This window comes from Canis lupus, chromosome 2 (assembly GCF_003254725.2).
Source record: "Canis lupus dingo isolate Sandy chromosome 2, ASM325472v2, whole genome shotgun sequence".
NCBI lineage: Eukaryota > Metazoa > Chordata > Mammalia > Carnivora > Canidae > Canis > Canis lupus.
In genome coordinates this window covers 10,387,183-10,407,963 of record NC_064244.1, presented here as the reverse complement: position 1 = coordinate 10,407,963, position 20,781 = coordinate 10,387,183, and the positions used below count along the sequence as shown (strand labels likewise).

The 20,781-nt window shown below is 43.2% G+C and overlaps 1 protein-coding gene and 1 long non-coding RNA gene across 3 annotated transcripts in view; one reads left to right on the top strand and one right to left on the bottom strand.

Annotated features, from left to right (window-relative positions):
• NEBL (nebulette) overlaps window positions 1-20,781 on the bottom strand; it is a 341,512-nt gene that overhangs the window by 312,802 nt on the left and 7,929 nt on the right. The window lies entirely within an intron of this gene.
• LOC112670346 (uncharacterized) lies at window positions 3,530-7,780 on the top strand. The gene is made up of 3 exons (XR_003142895.3): window positions 3,530-4,315; window positions 4,409-4,588; window positions 6,906-7,780. It is a non-coding gene; the product is annotated as an uncharacterized LOC112670346 (long non-coding RNA).

Below are 20,781 nucleotides of genomic sequence, written 5' to 3'. Positions count from 1 at the left end.
AAGGAGCTAACACTGGGGATCATTACTCCCCACCCCCTTCAGCATAGCCCATCCTCTGGAAAAGCTCTCTCTTGATTTAAAACCAAATACTTCTAGGTAGAAGGCAGTTCCCACCCCTGGTATCCACATCTCAACCTCAGCCAGGACCGGACTAAGGAGTTGTGAATCACTCTTTGTAACAGCACAAAAGATCTTATTCAGTAGAGAAACTTGTAGGAATAGCAATTCTCTTAGCTTTCTCCTTGGTAATATAATCCATCATTCCTGAGCACTCCCTATGGGTGGTGTTCCCAATAAACAGATACTTGACTTCAAATGTGCCCGGCCTGGTCCTGGGACCATAACCAGACAGACCAACCAAAATACAGCTTCACCCTGGGTTGCACCAGCCCCATGGGTTAGCATGACCTGAGCCACCCTGTGTTCTGTAACCCTGCAGACTTCTGCTGGCCTTGCTCTGAGGGCACTCTGCATGACAACAGACTGCCTGACCTCTCACTCCAGGCAAACTACCTGGGTGTAACAGAGCACTCACTACAGAAGAAGAGAAAACAGGAACCAACAGCAGCCTGTGAAAAGACATTTTCCAACAGGATCAGTTATCAAAAATCAAAATTGAACATGCAAGGAAGTTGTGGTATTCCCTTCTCTAAATTCTTGGAAGTCACGGGAGAATTTTTTTACTCTGAATACTTCAAATATCCTCAAATCTGAAATCAGGAGACACACTATATAACCTTGAAGTGGTTATACATCTGTGAACGCGAGACTGAGGATGTGTGTGTATTTGTGTGTGTGTTTGTGTGTGTGTGTGTGTGTGTGTGTGTGACTGAAGCATAGAAATATAAAACAGTAACCATAACCTTTCGTTAATTCAGTAAGTACTGGCTAAGCACATGTTATATGCATGATGGAAGCTGAGAAAGGAGGGGCTTTCAAAAACATGCAGATGTGTTAAGATTCAACTATGAAAAGTGCTCTTTCTTAAATACGTAGGACAACAATTTGATGAGATAAATACAATCAGCCTCATTTTCTAGGTAATAAATCTGGGGTCGGGGGGGGAACTAGGCAAATCTCAGAAAGATGTTAAATGGTGCAACCAGAAGTCCTAATAAAATAGGAAAGTTCTCAATGAATGCCATCCTTAATCCAGAAGATTGGGTAATCATATTTTTTTAAGATTTATTTATTTTTATTTGAGAGAGAGACAGAAAGAGCATGAGTGAGGGGTGGGGCAAGAAGAGAAGAGAGAGAAAAATCTCAAGCCGACTCACTGCTCAGTGCGGAGCCAATGAGGCGCTCGATCCCAGGACCTGAGATCATGACCTGAGCCGAAACCAAGAGTCAAGCACTTAACCAACTGAGCCACCCAGGCGCCCTGACTGAGTTATCTTTTAATCAAACCACCACATTTCCCAAAATCTTGGCTTCCCTACCTCTTTGAGATGTGAATTAAACCAGATGGCCCCTAAAGCTGCTTCCAGCCTTGAAAAAAAAAAAATCTAGAATTTCCATCCTAAGATTTAGCCCTATTGAACATACATAACAAGCCACATCAGGATAAGAAGGAAAACAAAGCTTAAAACAGGGCCATTTCAGAAAAACTTTATATCATAGTTCACTCTTTTACACAGAAAAAGGCAATGGTAATTATTCAATCAGAAAAAAGTTACGATTATTCAAATGAGGTACTGTAGACAACTCAAATAAGAAGAGAATCTTTGTGTTGTTTCTCTTGTGATTATTAAGAACAGAAACATTCTCGGGGCACCTGAGCAGCTCAGTGGTTGAGCATCTGCCTTTGGCTCACGGTATGATTCCTGGGATCCTGGGATCAAGTCCCACATCAGGCTCCCTGCAAGGAGCCTGCTTCTCCCCCCACCTGTATCTCTGCCTCTCTCTGTGTGTCTCATGAATAAATAAATAAATAAAATCTTGAAAAAAAAAAGAAAAGCAACATTCTCTGGTCTTCACAGTACAGAGGCAGCTGAAGCACTTGTGGCCTCACAGGGAGGGCAGACAGCACCCTGCAGAGGCTGTCCCTCTCGCGAGCACTGCTTTGCCTTTGGACCCACTCCCTAAAGAAGAGCCAGGATCACCAGCCCTGAATCCTTCAGTTACCTTCCCTTTCTCCCAGGATTAGGTAGCTCCTGCAGGTTGGGCTGAAAGAGGCACAGGTATTTAGAGAAGCTTGCATTCCGTCCTGTCTCCCTTCTGTAACCCAATGCCCTCTCCCTCTCTTGCTGCTTCCAGCCATCCAACTGCCCCACTGAGATAACCCACCCTCCTTGGCCTGCTGAGCCAGCCCTTTGTGCTCAAATAAAATCAGACTGGACTAGGAGAAGCCTGGTTTCTAATCAAGTCCCAATGTTAACTGACCAAGTGACGGGTAACTAGTGATTTAACTTCATAGGTCTCTTACCTTCTCCATAATATACATAGTACTTAGCTTTGCACTTTTCATCTCAATGGAAAAGTAAGTAAAGTCAAATAGTTTTAAGTGTATAAAACACCCTTTCAAATTACTGAGAAAAAGACATATCTCTCAGTAGATAAAGAAGTAGCTAAAAAGGCTCATCACAGAAGAAACAAAAATGGCCAATAAAGATGAAAAGATGCTTCTTAATAAATCAAGGAACTGAAAATAACACAATCATTAGATATTATCTTTCATCCAACGTATTGGTAAAATTTAAAAGACTGTATTAGCAAGGGTATGGGAGGATAGGTGTTATGGATATTCCAGGTGGGAAGGTTGTCATTGCCTTTTGGAGAGAATTTGGTAGTATCCAACAAAATATTAAGTATGCCTACTTTTGATCTGGCAAGATCTCTTACGATACCCTCCTAGAGGAATATTCTCACATATGCCAAAAATATATGTACAAAGATGTTCAGTGCAACACTGTTCACTTAATTGGAAGACGGTCAAATAAATTGTGAAACATCTAAACTATGGAATATTAGACATTTAAAAGAATTAAGCTGATCTATTCATTTCTTCTGGCATGGAATATATTGTGAAACTAGGACAGTGCCTGGTACATAGGAGTCACTTGGTAAATATTTGTTGAGTAAATGAATATATACACACATTTTCTAGCACTTTCCCTGTCTCATCTAATTCTTATGGCAACCCTACCACATAAGCCAAGCAGATATTACTGTACCCCGTATAAGGATGAGGAAATTAAAGTTCAAGGTGGTTACGACTTACCCAAGTTCATAAACCTAAGATATTATTGGTCAGTGCTCTTTGTTGGCTGACATTCATTCTGCTTGCAGTGAGGACGACCTGCAAGCAAACCCCACAGGGCAGCGCCGAGTTTGTAGGCAGCTGGAGGGTCACTCAGCAATTGCTAGTTGACTGGGACAGACTGATTCTTCTTTTACCACAAAGCCTTCCATTAGGTGAGACTTGGCTCTCTGGACCTCTACTGGGGCCCACTGGGCATCTAACAACAGGTCTAAAAAGAGGTCATTCAACAACAGGTCGTCATGGAAACCCTACCCTCCTCCCCTCACCCCTGGAACAGAATGGAGCGGGAAGGGAAAGAGGAACATTTGTGAAGTGCCTGCAATGAGCCAGCACGATGAATAGGGAAAAATTCATCTGAGCCTTCCTTTACAAATCACCAAGAGAAAAAGACACTGTGCGCTGCTAAACAAAGTGCAGAACATGCCTGCATTGCTGCTTAATCTAGGTCAGTCATAGCTGCAGAGGCAGCTGAGCTCACGTGGGGCTCACTCTGGTCATCCCTCCTTACCAGCGCACAGGTCATCCAGCCCCTGGAGGGTACCATGCGGCCGCCGCGGAGCCACCACCGTGCAGGAGCCCTGCCTCCAACAGGCATCACCTGTTCACATCAGGAATGCGCATGTCAGACACATGAGAAAAAATTACTAGCTGATTTGTAAAACACAAACTCTCTGTCCCAGATAAGCTAGAGGACAGCCAACACATTTCAGAAATGTCAGGCACGGTGCTCTCGCTAAAATAGTCTTCTTTCACTTTTATTCACCCTACGCTCGCCTTATCAGAAAATGCTGAAAATGGGGCTGTATTTGGGCAGAGTTACCTTGGAACTTTCATCTTAATTACAGACACTCTTAGTAACTGTTGCTTAGTAACAAACACATTTGAAACAGACTTGTTGACTTATTATGAGAAACTCTGAAAAGACCTTCTTAGTGTGATGGAAAAACAGCAATGGCCTGGGAAAGTAAAAAAAAAAAAAAAACTCTTTAACTGAGAAAGTGCTAGCAAACTTAAGGTATTCCCTGCTTCCAAAGATGCTACTGAATGTCTGAGGTAATTTCATCATATTTTATTTCACGATATTATATTATATTTATATGTTACATTATATTTCACAATACTAAATCACCAATCTATTATTTTCAGACCCACGTGAGGTGCAGCTGATTACCAAAGCTCTGTGAGACAGGCCTTGGACTTCTAGTCAAAGCAGGATCCCACACAGGACAGCAAAGGCTGTGCATTTCCACAGGTCTGAAATATCCTCCATGGCATAGTTTTGAGACTGCTTCTATTCAAGATTTCAGGAGGCGTCTAAGGCTTCTGGTGAGTTTTCAAGTCAGAAGGAAAAAGCAAGGGACGTTTTCCCTCAATCTTTCCAAGAATATTTCTTTAGCACCTGTTAATAAAATCTGTGATAAAAGTGGAAATGGAAACACATTTTAGCACTATGTCCTACACACATCTTCCCCGAAGCACTCATTGAGCTCTCTCCTCACTGAGCGAATGCGTCCTCTGCCACCTGGCAAGACCTCGCCATCGGCTGGCCACTTCTATCTCAGAGGCTGCGCGTCTTCCCCCACTCTGCTCTGCTCTCGGGGTCTTAGAGGATGGGACCCTCACTGGCACATTCAACCCATACCCTTGCATCCTTCTGGCATCTTCCTCTGCCTCGGCTTCTGCCCCAGTGTCTTATCTTTCTATTTCAAAAAACCTCTCAGAAAAGGAATCTCCACTCACTGGTGTGCCTTTCTCACTTCCTACTCAGTCCTCAACCCACAGCAATCAGACCTGACCTCATGATCTCCTTTTCTAGTCGCCATTTCTGTTGCTTCTAGAAAGACATTGATGATGAGCCATTTAATTTTCAGAAATCTATTTTTCTGACACGCGTTTGTCTCTGTATTTGCAAAGATGCTCCAGACCGTTAACTATTGGTTCTACTAGCACACTTCTCCCAGGGCCCCACCTCATTTAGCTCTAGGGTAGACTACAACGTTAGCCTCAGAACCTATGAGTCTCATGATCTACTTGAAGACTTCCTACACTGCCAAAATTTTCTTCCTATACACTTCCTAATATGACAATCTCTCACCTCTGCTCGAAAACCTTCCCGGCACTCCATTGCCCTCTGGCAGCCTTCCTTCCTGGTTCTTCCTACTGTATAAGTCCCTGCCATAACCCATCTGCCTGAGAAGTCTTTCTAATTTGCCACCACACAAGCTTCAAAAGTCTACTTCACTCACTTACAATGCCGGCCCCCAAGGCATTTGAACTTGAGGCGGTAGGCCTAAATCTCTGTCCCAGCCTTCCTGTAGCCACCCAAACTCAACTCCTATATGGGCTGCTTCACTGAGTAAATACTTAACTGTGTGTAAGGCGGTGGATGTAGGCAGAGATGACACCATAGTAACAAAATATAATGAAACTTTCCCTTATCTCATAGAGTTCATAAAATAAGGAATTATTCTAATAAATATACAGTTAGGGCTAAGAACTAATAAGGTTTATAAGATTTTACAGTAGGAAGAACCAGCCAAGTCAGGAAAGGCATCCCTGTTGAGAGCTGAGGGCTACGTGAGGAAAAGTCACTGAGGAGGCAAAGTTTCAAGGTGGGAGGTAGGGGCCAGGAAGATGTTACTCCAGGAAGAGGAATGACATGTTCAAAGATCCTGTTCCTTCTCAAATTCTTACCCCAGCATGCTCACCATTAGGGAGCCTCCCTACTAGGTTATGTTTTCTTTTGCAGCCTGTCATTATTGGCTTCTAAACTAAACAAAGACTCCCATTACAAAATCAGAGCAATCACTGTTTTTGAAAGACTGAGGCTGTAATGAAAAAAAAGAAAGAGGAAGGAAGGAAGGAAGGAAGGAAGGAAGGAAGGAGGAAGGAAGGAAGGAAGGAAGGAAGGAAGGAAGGAAGGAAGGAAGGAAGAAAGAAAGAAAGAAAGAAAGAAAGAAAGAAAGAAAGAAAGAAAGAAAGAAAGAGAAAAACAGGCACCAGAGCTTAGGTTTTAAAACATATATTTACAAAGATATTTTTCTATATTTCCACACGCTCATTTATTTGCCACTTGTACCTTTTTTAAACTAAGGATTTATATTGGGGTATTGGAAGCATTCACTTCTCATCAACTTTGTGACAAATTCCACTCAGAACAGCTGCTGCCATAAAATTTAATTTGCCACTTCCCCCAAAAAGTCACTTCGATGTAAAATATCTTTGCCTTCCTGCTAATATTTCACAACTAATTAAAACTGAAGGGACGGGCTGAGTCCCCCCAGGCTGGCTCCATCCTGCAGTTACAAGATGTGGGGGAAAAAAGATACCCAAGTCATGAGCGCTGGAGAACATACAACATGTCTCCAAACATTTGTACTGCCAAGAAGCAAAACTAGCAAGGATGTTTGGCAAACACAAAAGTGAGATGTGAAAACTTCCTAACAATTATCTGTGTAAATCGATTTCCTTATTCCGAAAGTTCAAAAGACAGAGCTGTTATCTCCTCTCAACTCACCTTTGTAGTAGCCACTATTGGTACACCTGTGCAAAAATCACTACCAAAGCCAAAAGACTGGCAAACTACCCTATGGCACATATTATTAGCCCACAAAATGAAAACTTTCTTCACATGTTTTCCTAGGTGCCTTGATTGTACAAGAAAATTAATGGGAAGTGGAACCAGGCCAACCTCTCACTGCAGAACAAGGTTCTGTTGTCAAAACTCATTCACGCCGGGTTGGTGCTCTGGGCTCAGGAGAGGTGACGGGAATGTTTCTTCAGCCAAGCCAAGGAAAATTAATGACCACCCCTCAGAAATATACGGTCTGTTAGGGCAATGCCCTCAGCCCCGATCATCACGGAGGGGCGGGGAGGGGCGGATGGGATCAGAGAGCATGAGGAAGAATGGGGTCGTCTGTTGGCAAATCCACAGGACTCAGTCATTCTATAGGATTTTTCCCAAGTTCCCTCTAAAGCCATCTAGGTGCAAATGACATCCAGGAAATAAAACCACACGCACCACGTGTCCACCCTGCTTAAGTCAAAAGTGGTACATAGTCCCTGAGGGTGGCGCAATGACCCTGCACCGCCTGCAGACCCTCGTGTCCTAGCAACACCTGGGGGATGAACCTCCATCAAGGACTGGACCCCACCCCCCCAATAACTCGGGCTCAAATCTTATGATAAAATATACTCTTGTTTTACACTAAAGATGATATCAGTACACCCTCCATGTGACTGTCCCTTTGGCACACCTGCATACGTGCGCGCACACACACAAAGCCTTTTTTTGGCCTACTAGTAGGTACATTATTTTCACAGCAGCCAGAGTGATCCTGTTAAAAAACCAAAGTCACCCGTCATGTCAGTTCTGTGCTCAATACTCGCCCCCTCCCGGTGGCGCCCACTCACTCACAGCTACCCCTACTCCACAGTCCCTGTAATGGTCTACAATTGTGGTCCTTCAGGGCCAACCCCATCTCCACTCCCCCCTCCCCTCCACCCCCCTGCCCCCCACTAGCTGGCTGCCTCTAGCTCCTCCACCCTCTTTTCCACCCATACTCCCCAAAGGCTCCCTGACTAGCCTCCTCTCCTTCACCAAGTTCTCTCCATCCTTCCTATTGCCTTGGTCTGAAGCTCCACAGACCTCCTCCCTTGCCCTCACCTCCCCCCGGGTTTTGTTCAAATGTAAGAACTCCATTTCTCTGACCAGCTTATTCTAAGTTTCAGGCCACCAGCTAACCCCTGCCGGACCCTCTCCCTTCCTTGCTTGATTTTTCTCTATAGTATTTATCACTTTCTAATATATTCCTTATGGTTTTGTTGTGTATATTGTCTGCCTCTTCCCTCTAAAATGAAAACCCCATAAGGGTAGGGATTGTCATCTGCTTTGCTCATGCTGTATTCCCAAATACTTAGGACAGTGTCCCGTCGTAGTAGATGTTCAATCAAAATTAATGAATGAATGAATTCCACCACCCAATGAATAAATGAGGAAGGGACTGAAATTCTATCATTCAAGGAATGGGACAGGGCACCTGAGGGGCTCGGTGGTTGAGCATCTGCCTTTGGCTCAGGGCGTGATTCCAGGATCCTGGGATCAAGTCCCACATCAGGTTCCCCACAGGGAGCCTGCTTCTCCTTCTGCCTCTGTCTCTGCCTCTTTCTGTGTCTCTCATGAATAAATAAATAAAAAGAAGAAGGAATGGGATAGTAGAGGTGAGCTCTACTGGGTTTGACAGGAAAGCAGGCAGAGTCAAGCCCAATTTCACTTCCACTCCACTCAGCTTCCAAGGAGCCTGCGATTGCAAAATAGTGCAATCCAGGATAGACCTTCTTTCATGTTCTGCATCTGGCCACATCCTTGTTCCCAATGCCAAGCTTCTAGTTATAAACTAAGCTTCTGGTTATGACTGCAATGTAATATTTAAAATCCACTAATCCCATGAACTCCTTTGGCACCCAAAGAGCACTGATCTACCTCCATTCCCACAATGGCCACACAGTGCCCCCGGGCCACACCTCACAACACAGGCTAGGACAGAGGGATCCATTTTCAACAAACATCCAACAATAATCCAGAACCAAAAAAGCCAAAAAAGAAAAAGAAAAGTATATCATTCCATCCAAACACTTAACTAGCCCAGCCAAGTGTAGGTCAGGTACCATGCTGGGTTCCAAGCACAAACTCAGCTCTAAACTCATGAACCTCAGAACAGTAATTTAACTTCCTGTTTGGAGAAAATATAGATGCATCAAGTTCTAGTCCAGCATGCCAGTGACCACAAATCTTTTCCTATGTATTCGGCTAAAGTAAAAACATGACTTTGGGTGGGGGAGGGACTCATCTATCCATCTCCTTGTTTGTAGCAATATGAATAGTAGAATAACCCAGCGGAAAAGCAACACCACCCTATGTACTTAGAACCAACTAAGACTATGTCTTAGTCTCCTTGGTTTCAATCTCTCTTTCCAGCCTTTGTGGATTTTCTCTGGCCTCAAATCCCAGATCTCCAGGCCGCTAGTCCCAAATTATTCACCCCACACCATGCATCTTCTGCCTTATAAATGTGCAGTCACAGTGGGTCAGGTACCGATATGCACTATCTCATGCGAACCTTTCAACAACTCCGGGGGGAGGTGTTATTACCATCCCCATTTTACCGATTAGGAAACGAAGGCTGGAGACATGAAGTGACTCTCCAATTGGAGTCCAGAGCGCAAATTGAAATGTCTGACTTCAAAGCTTGGGCTCTTAACGACGACACCATACAGCAAGGTTACAGAGGCTAGTGTATTACCAATTAACTTCTTAAGATAAGTATATACAGAAATATAATGTAAGTCTTTGCAGCATAAAAGTAAGATGCAGAGCTGCATTTATATCTGTTAAATGATGCATCATGTAATAAGGTCACATAAAATGGAAGCAGAATAGGAAATTCATAATGAGCATACACCTGAATATATGTTTTTCAGAAATGTTTCACCTTCTTCAGAGTTTTTGAGAGATGTTTACTAAACATTGACTTAATGATGAAGAGAACAATCCCCCAGTTCAGAAGGCCTTATGTTATTAATACCACACAGAAAATAAATATTTTTTAAAGCGAGCACTAGAGTCAAATTTAGAGAGTGAGCCCTAATGTAAATGAGCCATAACACTAAATTTTCCTCTCTGTCTTCTGCACTCATGGGCTTCCACAGCACCTGTGTGTTTAGAAACTCATAATATAAAAGAATACGAAAGAAAAAGCACAACTCACAACGTTACTCAAAATGTTAAAGAAGAAGAATGTTATGTTCATTTTCCTCAACATCATAAAACAAATCTTCACAGCTAAGAGTCTCTACTATGTTCACCATGAGGAATTTTGAAAATGCATTCCAATTTGACAAATATACACAAGAACTTCTGAAATCTTGAGGACTGTGCCTGTAAAAATTTAACTGTTCGGCTTTAAAATTCACACCCGCCAGGCAGGTAATCCCTGTACTGCTCAGGCTCAAACAATGGCTACGTTTGGAAGGTAAACCAGAACAGCACTGCCCAGTTCTGGAGAGAAGAAAACGGACTAAGCACACCTTGGTAAGGTACCCCTGGGGGTCTTTCCTGCTCCCCCATCTAGAGGGCTGTGCCTTGCTCTTTATAAACACTCCTTTTCTCCTTTCCTCTCACGCTGAATGTCTCTGCAGAGATTAAGCCCCACTGCATGATGCAGACAGAGGTGGAGTGAGCCCAGCCACCAGCCTTTGCTGTCTCCCAAAAGTCAGATAAGTAATTGCACTATAGTTTCAGGCAGAAATCCCAGAAATCCTATTTGAGAACAAAGATTTTTAGAAAAATTTAAAATGTCCATCATACCACAAGGCTGAATTTCTAGCTACTTCAGTGGTAAAAACAGAAAGGACCAGTAGATACTAGAGGGAAAATAAGATCCAGGGTCATTCATTTATTTGGGGGGAAGGGCAAGAGGGAGGTTAAAATAGTGTAAGTGGGGAGAAGTAGTTTTGTCCTTTTTTTCTTAAGGTCCAAAGAGATTCCCATCTGGCATCCTATCGATAGTGTTATAAGCACCGTGCCAAAAAGCAGTTATGTATGAGTGGACAAAGAGTTATCAAAAAATTAATTCAAGATGGAAACATCAATAGTACTTGGAGACATTCAAAGTTAAGCTCTGATTATGAGGAAGACAGAGGAGGCATGTGTTTGGGATTTGTTTTCAAAGTCGGGGGCGGGGCAGGAGTGCAAGGGTGGAGGAGAAACACTATTTTTCAAAGTATGCATGAACTCAATTGGTGGGTAAGATTTCTATCTGGTATTAAAGTTCACCTGAGAGAATAGCCTAACCAGAGAGTGTATACACTGAAAACAAACCAGGACCAACATGAGCCTTATCACAGGATCCACCTGCGCAGTGAGTGTGTACCATTCCTTGAGGCAGCCCAACACTTCCATATAAATGCCAATGCTGCAAAAGTTAAGTCTACTCAACTAATTCTTGAGACACAGATAAAATTCTCCCTTACTTTATAAAATAATAAAAGAAAGGAAAGCCATCTAAGTAAGTTTCATGATAAAATTAATAATTAAATTCTGAAATTGAAATATAAATCCTAAATCATGGAACTATTGCGATTATAAATCTCCATACCAGAATCTTTCAACTGTACTAGAGCCTAGGTCACAGTCATGAGATTTTTTTTTCCCCTTCTTTAAAATAAAGTGAGAGGAACTGTGTCATTTTCTATGAAGTTTGAAGCCATATTTCTTCTGGCGTTTTCCATTTGAAAATGAAATTCATTTCCCTATAAATATTTTAATGCCATTCTCCTATGAGCAGGAATAATCCATCAGAGAACAATTCTATAATTGTTTCCAAAGCTCACGATGCATATAATGTCACAAAGTAAAGGTCCTGGTAGGGAGAACAGATTATTATTAAACCTTGAAAATAATAGTGAGGTCTTGAGAACATACTCATCAAATGAAGAAACAGACTCACGTAATTCAAATGCAGATTAAACGAAATGCCTGCAGGGGAGGGGGAAAGAGAACACACTCCCTATAAATTTCATTTATGAAAATTAACTGCATTGAGTGCCCTTCTAAAAATTCAAAGTTCACAATGTCTGTATCTCCCTTCTTCTATACCTTTGGAAAAACAAGGCTAATTTTGCTTTGCTTGACTTTTGTTAGCAAATCTGTTATGTGTTGGTTAATTGTGCCCCTCCTCCCCAACCCCCACCCCCCACCCCCCCCCACCCCCGCCCAAAAAAAAAAAGGATATGGTGAAGGCCTAACCACTAGGACCTCAGAATGTGGCCATATGTGGAAGCAGAATCAGGTTAAAATGAGGTCATGAGGGTGGGCTCTCATCCAATATGACTGCTGTCCTTATAAAAAGAGGAAGTCTGGACACACAGAGGGAAAATGATGTGAGAAGACACAGGAAGAAAGTAACCGCCTAGAAGCAAGGAGAAGCCTGAAACAGATCCATCCTCACAGCCCCCAGAAGAAACCAATCCGCAGACACCTTAATTTCAGACTTCTAGTCCCCAAACCTGTGAGAAATTCCATTTCTTTCTGTTAGGTAAGCCACCCAGTTTGTGGTCCTCTGCACAGCAGGCCTGGCAAACTAGTACAGAAGCTCTGAGGACGTTTTTATTTTGATCCTCACAAACCATCTCTGTACTTACCCATAGGAAAATTTTGCCAGGAACTAATGTCAAATTTATTAGGCTGTAATTTCTACAATCTGTCCCTTCTTCCACTTTCTAAAACTTGGGATATTTTCCCATCTCCAAAATGCCCAGCGCTCTCTTTTGCAGATAAGTTCTCAAAGAGAATGGGCAATAATGAATATAACAAATGCTCAAACACAGTATCAATCCTGAGTCAGTGAGCTACATGGATTATCTCATTTATCCTTAGAGTCGCCAGAAGAGGCAATATGTACTACTGCTCTCATCAACAGAGCACAGCCTCCTCCTTTTGCAGATGAAATAACTGACACATAATTATCAGTTTACAGACAAGGGAACCGAGGCACAGTGAAGTGAAGTAACTAAACCCCTTAGGCCCCCAACCCCCATCCCGCCACCACATCCTCTCTGTGGTTCAGGGCCATGGCTCCTAGGCTTCAGTTCCAGGGTGTCCTCAGGTCCCTGATGCTGGTGTCATTAATCTAGATCTAGAAATTCAAACATTTTTTAGTTTCACGTTGAAAGGCTGGGTGTCTTCTTACTATTGGTTCTCCTAAGATTTAAATTCTTTTTGATATTTGCAAATCCTGTCTAGGTTTTGTTTTGTTTTGTTTTTAACTCAAGAGAGACACGGAAAAAGAGGCAGAAACATAGGCAGAGGGAGAGGCAGGCTCCCCATGGAGAGCCTCATGTGAAACTCAATCCCAGGACCCCAGGATCACAACCTGAACCAAAGGCAGACGCTCAACCACTGAGCCACCCATGCATCCCAAACCTTTTGTAGTTTTAAATAGCTTCTTCTCAGTTGAAAGGATGAAAGCTAACTAGTAGCCGAATAACTGTACTTCCTTCTTTGTCATCTCTTATTATCACTCCATCTTTCCCAAGCCATGGTTCACATTTTCTCTTGGAATATAAATGTGTTTATAACTTGTCTTTAGAGTGTTTTACAAGCCTTTGCACACATTACCCGTTAGCTTTTTTTAAAAAAAAAAAATTTATTTCTCTATTTGAGAGAGAGAGAGTACAAACAGGAGGGGCAGGAGAGAGGGAGAGAGAGAATCTTTTTTTTTTTCTTTTTTTAAAGATTTTATTTATTTATTCATGAGAGTGACAGAGAGAGAGAGAGAGGCAGAGACACAGACAGAGGAGAAGCAGGCTCCATGCAGGGAGCCTGATGTGGGACTCGATCCCGGGATTCTAGGATCACACCCTAGGCTGAAGGCAGGCGCCAAACCGCTGAGCCACCCAGGGATCCCCGAGAGAGAGAATCTTAAGCAGGCTCCATGCCCAGCAAGGAGCCCAATACGGGGCTCGATCTCACAACCCTGAGATCACAACCTGAGCAGAAACCAAGAGTCAGACACTTGACTGTGTGTGCCAGCCAGGTACTCCAGCCATTAGCTTTCTCAATCCCATTCTTATTTTTCGTGCATTCTGGAATGCTCAGTTTTTCATCTTTTAAAAGACATGTAGTACTAATCAAAGCTCAAAAAGCCCCCAGGAGACGCCCTACATGGTTTTTTCTTTTTTTTAATATTTTACTTATTTATTCATGAGAGACAGAGAGAGAGAGAGAGAGAGAGGCAGAGACACAGGCAGAGAGAGAAGCAAGCTATAGGCAGGGAACCCGACGTGGGACTCGATCCGTAGTCTTCAGGATCAGGCCCTGGGCTGAAGGTGGCGCTAAACCACTGAGCCACCCAGGGATCCCTCCCTACATGGCTTTTTTGGTTTGGGGTTTGGTTTTTGTTTTAAGAGGCATTCCCCTTTCCTCATTCACGGAAATAACACATTTTCAATCAGAACTTTATTTTTCAAAGTCTTCTACCACCTTTCTTTTTATTCCTTCTTTCCTTTCCCCAGTAAATCACATAAAGGCCAGCTGCAAGCCAAGGATCCTTGTGGTCACCGGGTATACTGGCTCCTGCCTCACAGAGTTTCTCAGAAGCTCAGGCTCCCCGCACATGCTCAGCCCCTCTTGCTTCGCACACAGTGGGTCACCAAGTTTTCCTGAAGTTGGCCGTGTGGAGTGACAAGCACTCCTCCTTTCACTCCAAGGCAACAGAGACCACTTGTTCCCAAGTCCTCACAACTGCTGCATCACCAACCAGTCCTTCCTTATTTTCCACATGAAGTCCAAAGCAGCTTGAAAACAGTGAAATTGTAAACAAAACCAAAGCAAAAAAAAAATCAACTGATACTCTCTTTTCAACTTTCAGCAGCTGTCTCATTAAAGCCTCCCTTCCCCGCTGCATCTTGCCTCTGTGCCAAAGTGTAAACACGTTGAGAAATCTTTGGTTGTATCCTCCCATCTGCCCGCAGAGGTGCCACTTCCACTTCTCCTTCATTTCATCTCAGCCCCCATGTTCTCCATCATTTTTCCACCTTCAAGGTTATTCCTTTCTATACATGGATCCACCTATTTGACGTGTTTCTTTTTTAGCACAGCAAGCCTCCCCACTGCCAGAATTTCATTATCAGCCTCTCCCCCACACACACTGCTGACATTGCTGGATCTCACGAACCTCCCTTAGCGTCTCTGCTTTGGCACAGACAGGTGAGGTCATGGGTGCTTCCCTGTCGGTCCCTTCTGAAGAAGACTTGATCCTTCCCCCATTCGGATACTTCTTTTATGTTACCACCTGTTTTCTCCTGCTAGGGAATTAATTTTTAAATCCTGAGTAGCGATCTCTCCTCACCCACCACTGAAGGATGCCAGTTAGGAGTCAAATGAAGGACTGCTCCCATTCAGAATAAATGTGCTTTTAAAGCCAATCCACGCATGTTTATTCAATGTCTGTTATACACTCATCACTGTATAAAGGAAAAACAATATGCTTTTCTTTCAACATCTGTCAAGCTGCCATTATAGAGGACACTTCCTGGGCAACAGCCCCCATGTACAAATTACAAGTGCTTGTACTGACCACTCGCCCCTCAGGTACATATGACACAAGGGATGCACAAATAAACCAGCTTCCTGACTCCTGGCCAATTAAACCTGGCATTACATAACTGCCATTTAAAAAAAAAAAAAAAAAAACCACAGAGGCAAGCCCTCTAAACAAGATTTTCCTTCTTTAGCAGCCTCTGAGGAAGAACAGTTCTAATATGGTGTTTCTATTCCTGACAGGAATAACCCTTAATTATTATGTGCCTTAAGCATCTAGAAATTTTTAAATAGAATTTCACTTAATGTTAGGAAAATCAGACAACTACGTCAGTGGCAACAGAAAAGACTTTAAACGGAGAGAGAGAGAAAGAGAGAGCTGGCATGGGGGAGAGAACGGGGGAAGCAACAGAGATCTTGATGAGTTGCTCTTGAAGTTCTGGAAATCTGGGAGAAAAGACAGAGCACTGGAGCAAGTCACCAAAGAAAATTAAATTCTTCCATAAGAGAATAGAAAGACTTGTTGCTGAGCGGGAATTAATGTATTAATCCCCGATTACATTTCATTTCAGTAAATAAATAAGTCATACTTATTTCCAGAGGGGAAAAAAAAAAGATGGAAATGCAAATGAATATGCACATTGTCTGATGTCTGAACACAGCGTTCACTTCTGAGACCTTGAAAAACAGAGTTGTCACAAAGTGATTTCTACAAAGTTCCTCTGTAGACACTACTCCCATCATCCTTTGTTCAGTAGCATGTCAGTGGCCAATAATCCAGCAATCAATGTCGCTATTTCACCTAAACTCTCTAGTGGTAGCTGCTGTTCATGTATATTATGGGTCTAAGCATGGCCAGCTCCAGCTGGGATCACCACAGGGATCCTCTTGGAAAGAAGTCCACCCCCTCTTGTGCAGTCAGCTCTGCCAGCTAGGGGTGCCTGCAGGTGAGCCGTACTGCTCAGACAGCCGGCACCGCATTCCCAGCAGAGCTAGCTGGGCAATGTGCTCTATGGAAGGCAACTTACTGAGCACACAGTAGGTGCTCGAGTATACCAAGGCAATCGGGACCATTCCTGCTCTCAAAAATGTAATCTGCTGTTGGAAAGACTTGCTAATTGATGAAAAGCAAATCTAGAGAGCTGTAGATCCTCCCACCTACCTCCTGCATGCAGTCAGCAAATGGTGTGCAAATCTTACCCAACTTCTATCCACTGACTAAATAGATATGGTGGGTTTTAGATCATCATTCTTGCCGTAGTGGGACAGGAAGGTTCATGATGTGAAAGAGCAATACTGTGTCAACAGTTCAACCAGCCTATCTGAAAAGGATACGGAGGAGCACACCCGTTGTATAATAAAGAATTTGACCAGCATTTGTCCCCACTTCCTGGGACATACTTTAAATAGTTGGAATTTCCCAAGTTGGTGGAGATATCTTTGTTATTCACTAGGCCCTTGATCCATACATGCATTACACTAACAAGATGACTGGCCACTCCAAAAATCATGTGATTAGAGGGTTGGGGCTTTCAGTCAGGCAGTATCAGTGGACCTCCTCCAGGAAGGGGAGGAGGGTTAGAGATTGAATAATCATCCTGGCCAATAAGTAAGTCATCAGGTCTGTGTAATGAAATGTCAATAAAAACTCTGGACGCCAAAGCTTGGTGGGGATTCTTAGCCGGTGAACACATCAACGCGCCCACAGGGAGACACATCCTGACTCCACAGGGCAAGGGCAAGAGAACTCCATGTCCAGGACCCTCTCTCACTTCACCCTATTATGTGTATGCTCATTTGGCTGGCCCAGGTTTGTATCCTTTAGGATAAAACAATCATCTTAAGTATAGCACTTTTCTGAGCTCTTTGCGTCATTCTAGCTAATTCGCTAATTGTGGGAACTCCCCAAATTTGTAGCCAGTTGGTCAGAAGCGTGGGTAGCCTTGGGACTCCTGAACTTGCAGCTGGCATCTCTCTTGTTGAAGACCGCACCCTGAACTTGTGGAGCTGACACTAATTCCGGGTGGTTTGTGTCAGAGTTGCACTGCATCATTGCAACACCCATTCTCAATTCCTTAAACAGAGGCCAGAAATAATACCTTGAAGAAGTCAAGCTCTTGCAGCTGACCTGGCCTCCCCAACTCCCACAGGCTGTGAACTTCTATGGTCCACTCTCAGCGGGAAACTGCCTCCAATGGGTAGACAAATACAGCCACAGTACAAGGTAGGCCTGCTGATAAGTGATATAACTGAGAGTCCAGTGATTGACTGAGAGATTCAGGATGGCTTCACAAGGACTGTCACAGCTGTGTACCTTAAAGATGAAAGTAACTTTAAAAGAGGGGAGGACAGGAAGGCATAAAAACAGCAAGAGTAAAGGGTCAGATCATGTGTCGAGTTTCATAACAATGGAAACTGTACCTTTTATTAACTCCTTGCTGTGTGCCTGAAACTGTGCTAAACTTATTATTTGGATACTCCAATGAATCCTTCATCCTAGTCTATTATTATACCCATTTTACAGATGAGGACACTGAGACTTAGCTGAAGAAACTTGATGAAGGCACCAGGCAAGCAGCCCAGTGTGACCAGAGAGGAGGAGGGGAGACAGGGGTGAGCAGAGGAAGGTAGATGATGAAGAACCCCTAGGTATCTCTGTCAGAAACCCAATCTTTTTTTTCTGTGGGCAATGGGGAACCATCAGAGGTGTTAGTACAAGGGAGTAAGGTCACCAGAGCCATGATTTCAAGAGGTAAGTATGACGGCAGAAAAAGCCTTCAAAAAGGGAAAGACTGGAACAGGGAGACCAGTTAGGGGACACTGATCAGATCAATGGCCAAGTATGGTAAGAGAGCCTGGGCAGGGGCAAGGACTGAGGGAATGAATACAGGGCCAGGATGAGGGCGAGGGAGGGGTGGAGGACAACAGAGATGCTTAAGGCTCCGGCACATGTATGGTGGGAAGAGTAGCCAGGAGAGGATAATACAGACATCCAAACATAACATCAAAAACACATCTGTTCATCCAATGTGTCTTTCTGCACTGACATGTGTGCTTACTACATTGGTCTTAATGCTCCTGCACGTTGCCTGAGTTGGTGGAGGTCACGTTCTTGATCAATTAATGGATAATGAAGTCACATTTAAAGACCAAATTCAATGCTGGTGGGCATCTGTCTAAGTCCACACCCCAAACCTCTGGCCCTCAGCTGAGCACAGCTATCCCATTTCCCCACGCTCTCTGTGGCTGACCTGCTCCTGTCTTTGATGGATAATGAGCATCAGGGGATCTAATCAAGGATTTTTGTCGAAATGGCTTCTTAGACTGCTGAGCTGAAGCACAAGTATAGCAGACCACCAGTCTGCCTATCGATCTGACGCTATTCAAAAATACACACGTCAAACTAGTTTTCTTCTAGCTCCTCCTAGGATTCAATGGGAATGAGTCAACAGAGTGTGAAAAAATAAACAAAAGTTGAACACAAAGCAACTCCCTCAAGGACGTGGCAAAGAAAAATGCACAGATGACTACAGATAAAATTAATAATATGTTTCCAGTACTGGAACAATCCTCGCTGTTCAAACCCGGGCCTTCTCACAAGTTCCTGTTTTCTGGTTCTGTCCATGCCCCATACCTCAGTTCGACAAGAAAGGCTGCACAATGTTTTATTCACTAGTAGTTCAGAATCAGTAATAATGCTTTTACTAAGCCTGTGAAATGTTCTGGGTACTCCGCTCATAAATATTACTCTAGACCCCACTTCTCACACTGCTACAAGCCTAGGGCTTTTAGTAACACTGAGTATAGAACAGAAACAGAAAGGAAAAGAAATTCAACTTTCTGTTCCTCTAAAAGAGGAGTTTGGAGGGGCCTCAGGCTCTGGAGAAGGAGGGTGTCCTGTGGAGGGATGTCTGCTTCTCTCTCACTCCTGACATCCCCAGGAACCACTCTTCCTTTGTAAAGCACTCCTCTGAAAACGTTTAAAGAAGACATACCAAAATGCACCTTTCCACAGGCAGCTGACACATAATCAATATTCCCTTAAGCACACACATCTATATCTTGCATTAACCTTGCATTTCACCGTGATTTAGGAGATATTTGCTGTGCTTCATCTCCAAATCTTTTCTCATCTGACATCATTCCATAATAAATACATCATCATAAAGAGACTACACACTGAAGGCGCCTTTCACAAACACTTTTTTTTTTTTTTTAGGATTTATTTATATCAGAGAGAGAGTAGGGTGGGGAGGGGCAGAGGGAGAGGGAGAGAGAATCTTAAGCAGACAGTCCCAAGGAGCCCAACCTGGGGCTCAACCTCACAACCCTGAGATCACAACCTGAGGAGAAACCAAGAGGTTGGACGCTTAACTGACTAAGCCACCCAGGAACCCCTTTCTTAAACATTTTTAAATGTAACAGAACTCAGTATGTAATGCGTAAATACAGTCTTCTACAATGATTTCAAAAGATAATAAAATTCATGAGATACCATCAATGGTTCAATAAGGTAACTGAGAAGCTGATCACTTTGTATATACACTGGAATCTTTTTGTTTGGTTCAAATAAAATGTCTCCACCCATCACTTTCAATCGTCCAATTTTAACAAAAATGCAAACAACAACAACAACAACAACCCTATCATCCTCCCACGTCAGGTCTGTGTCAAGGAGCAAGAAGTTGAATTTTTTTCTATGTAGTATGTAACTAAAAAGTCAGGTAAGGCATATTATAATTGATGCTACCTAGAACTCCTGCAAACCACAATATCCTTCCATAGAAATTGTTACTTCTAACAATGTGACACTTCCCCCTCTCCTTAAGGGGGAAATAGGAGACCATTCTCAATTTATAATTAAGGGAAGGGACTCCATTTGCATACCTAATAGGTGTCATTTGATGTGCTAAGGATTACAAATTATTCCCCCCCCCCCTATTTAATTTCTATAGAGTTCCTATTAGGTAGAAATTATTATCTTATTTCCCAGATCATAATTAAACCCAGAAGAAAATAAATGAACATCAAGAAGGAATCTTTTAGGGGCACCTTGGTGGCTCAGTGGGTTAAGCATCTGCCTTTGGCTCAGGTCATGATCCCAGGGTCGGGGATGGAGTCCCACATCCACTGGGCTCCTTGCTCAGCAGGGAGCCTGCTTCTCCCTCTGCCTGCTGCTCCCTCTGCCTGTGTTCTCTCTGTGTCAAATAAATAAATAAAATCTTTTTTAAAAAAATAAAGAATCTTTTAGAACAATACCAAGTTTTGAAACTGAGCCTGTAAGCAGTGAAGGGAAATCCTACCATGCTCATTATGGCTTGGCAATGGCGAGCCTCGGCGGGGAGACTTCAGCCCTTGGTACTCAGACTCTGTGAAACCTGACCACCACACCACCATTCGGGTTCCTCAGAGCATACTC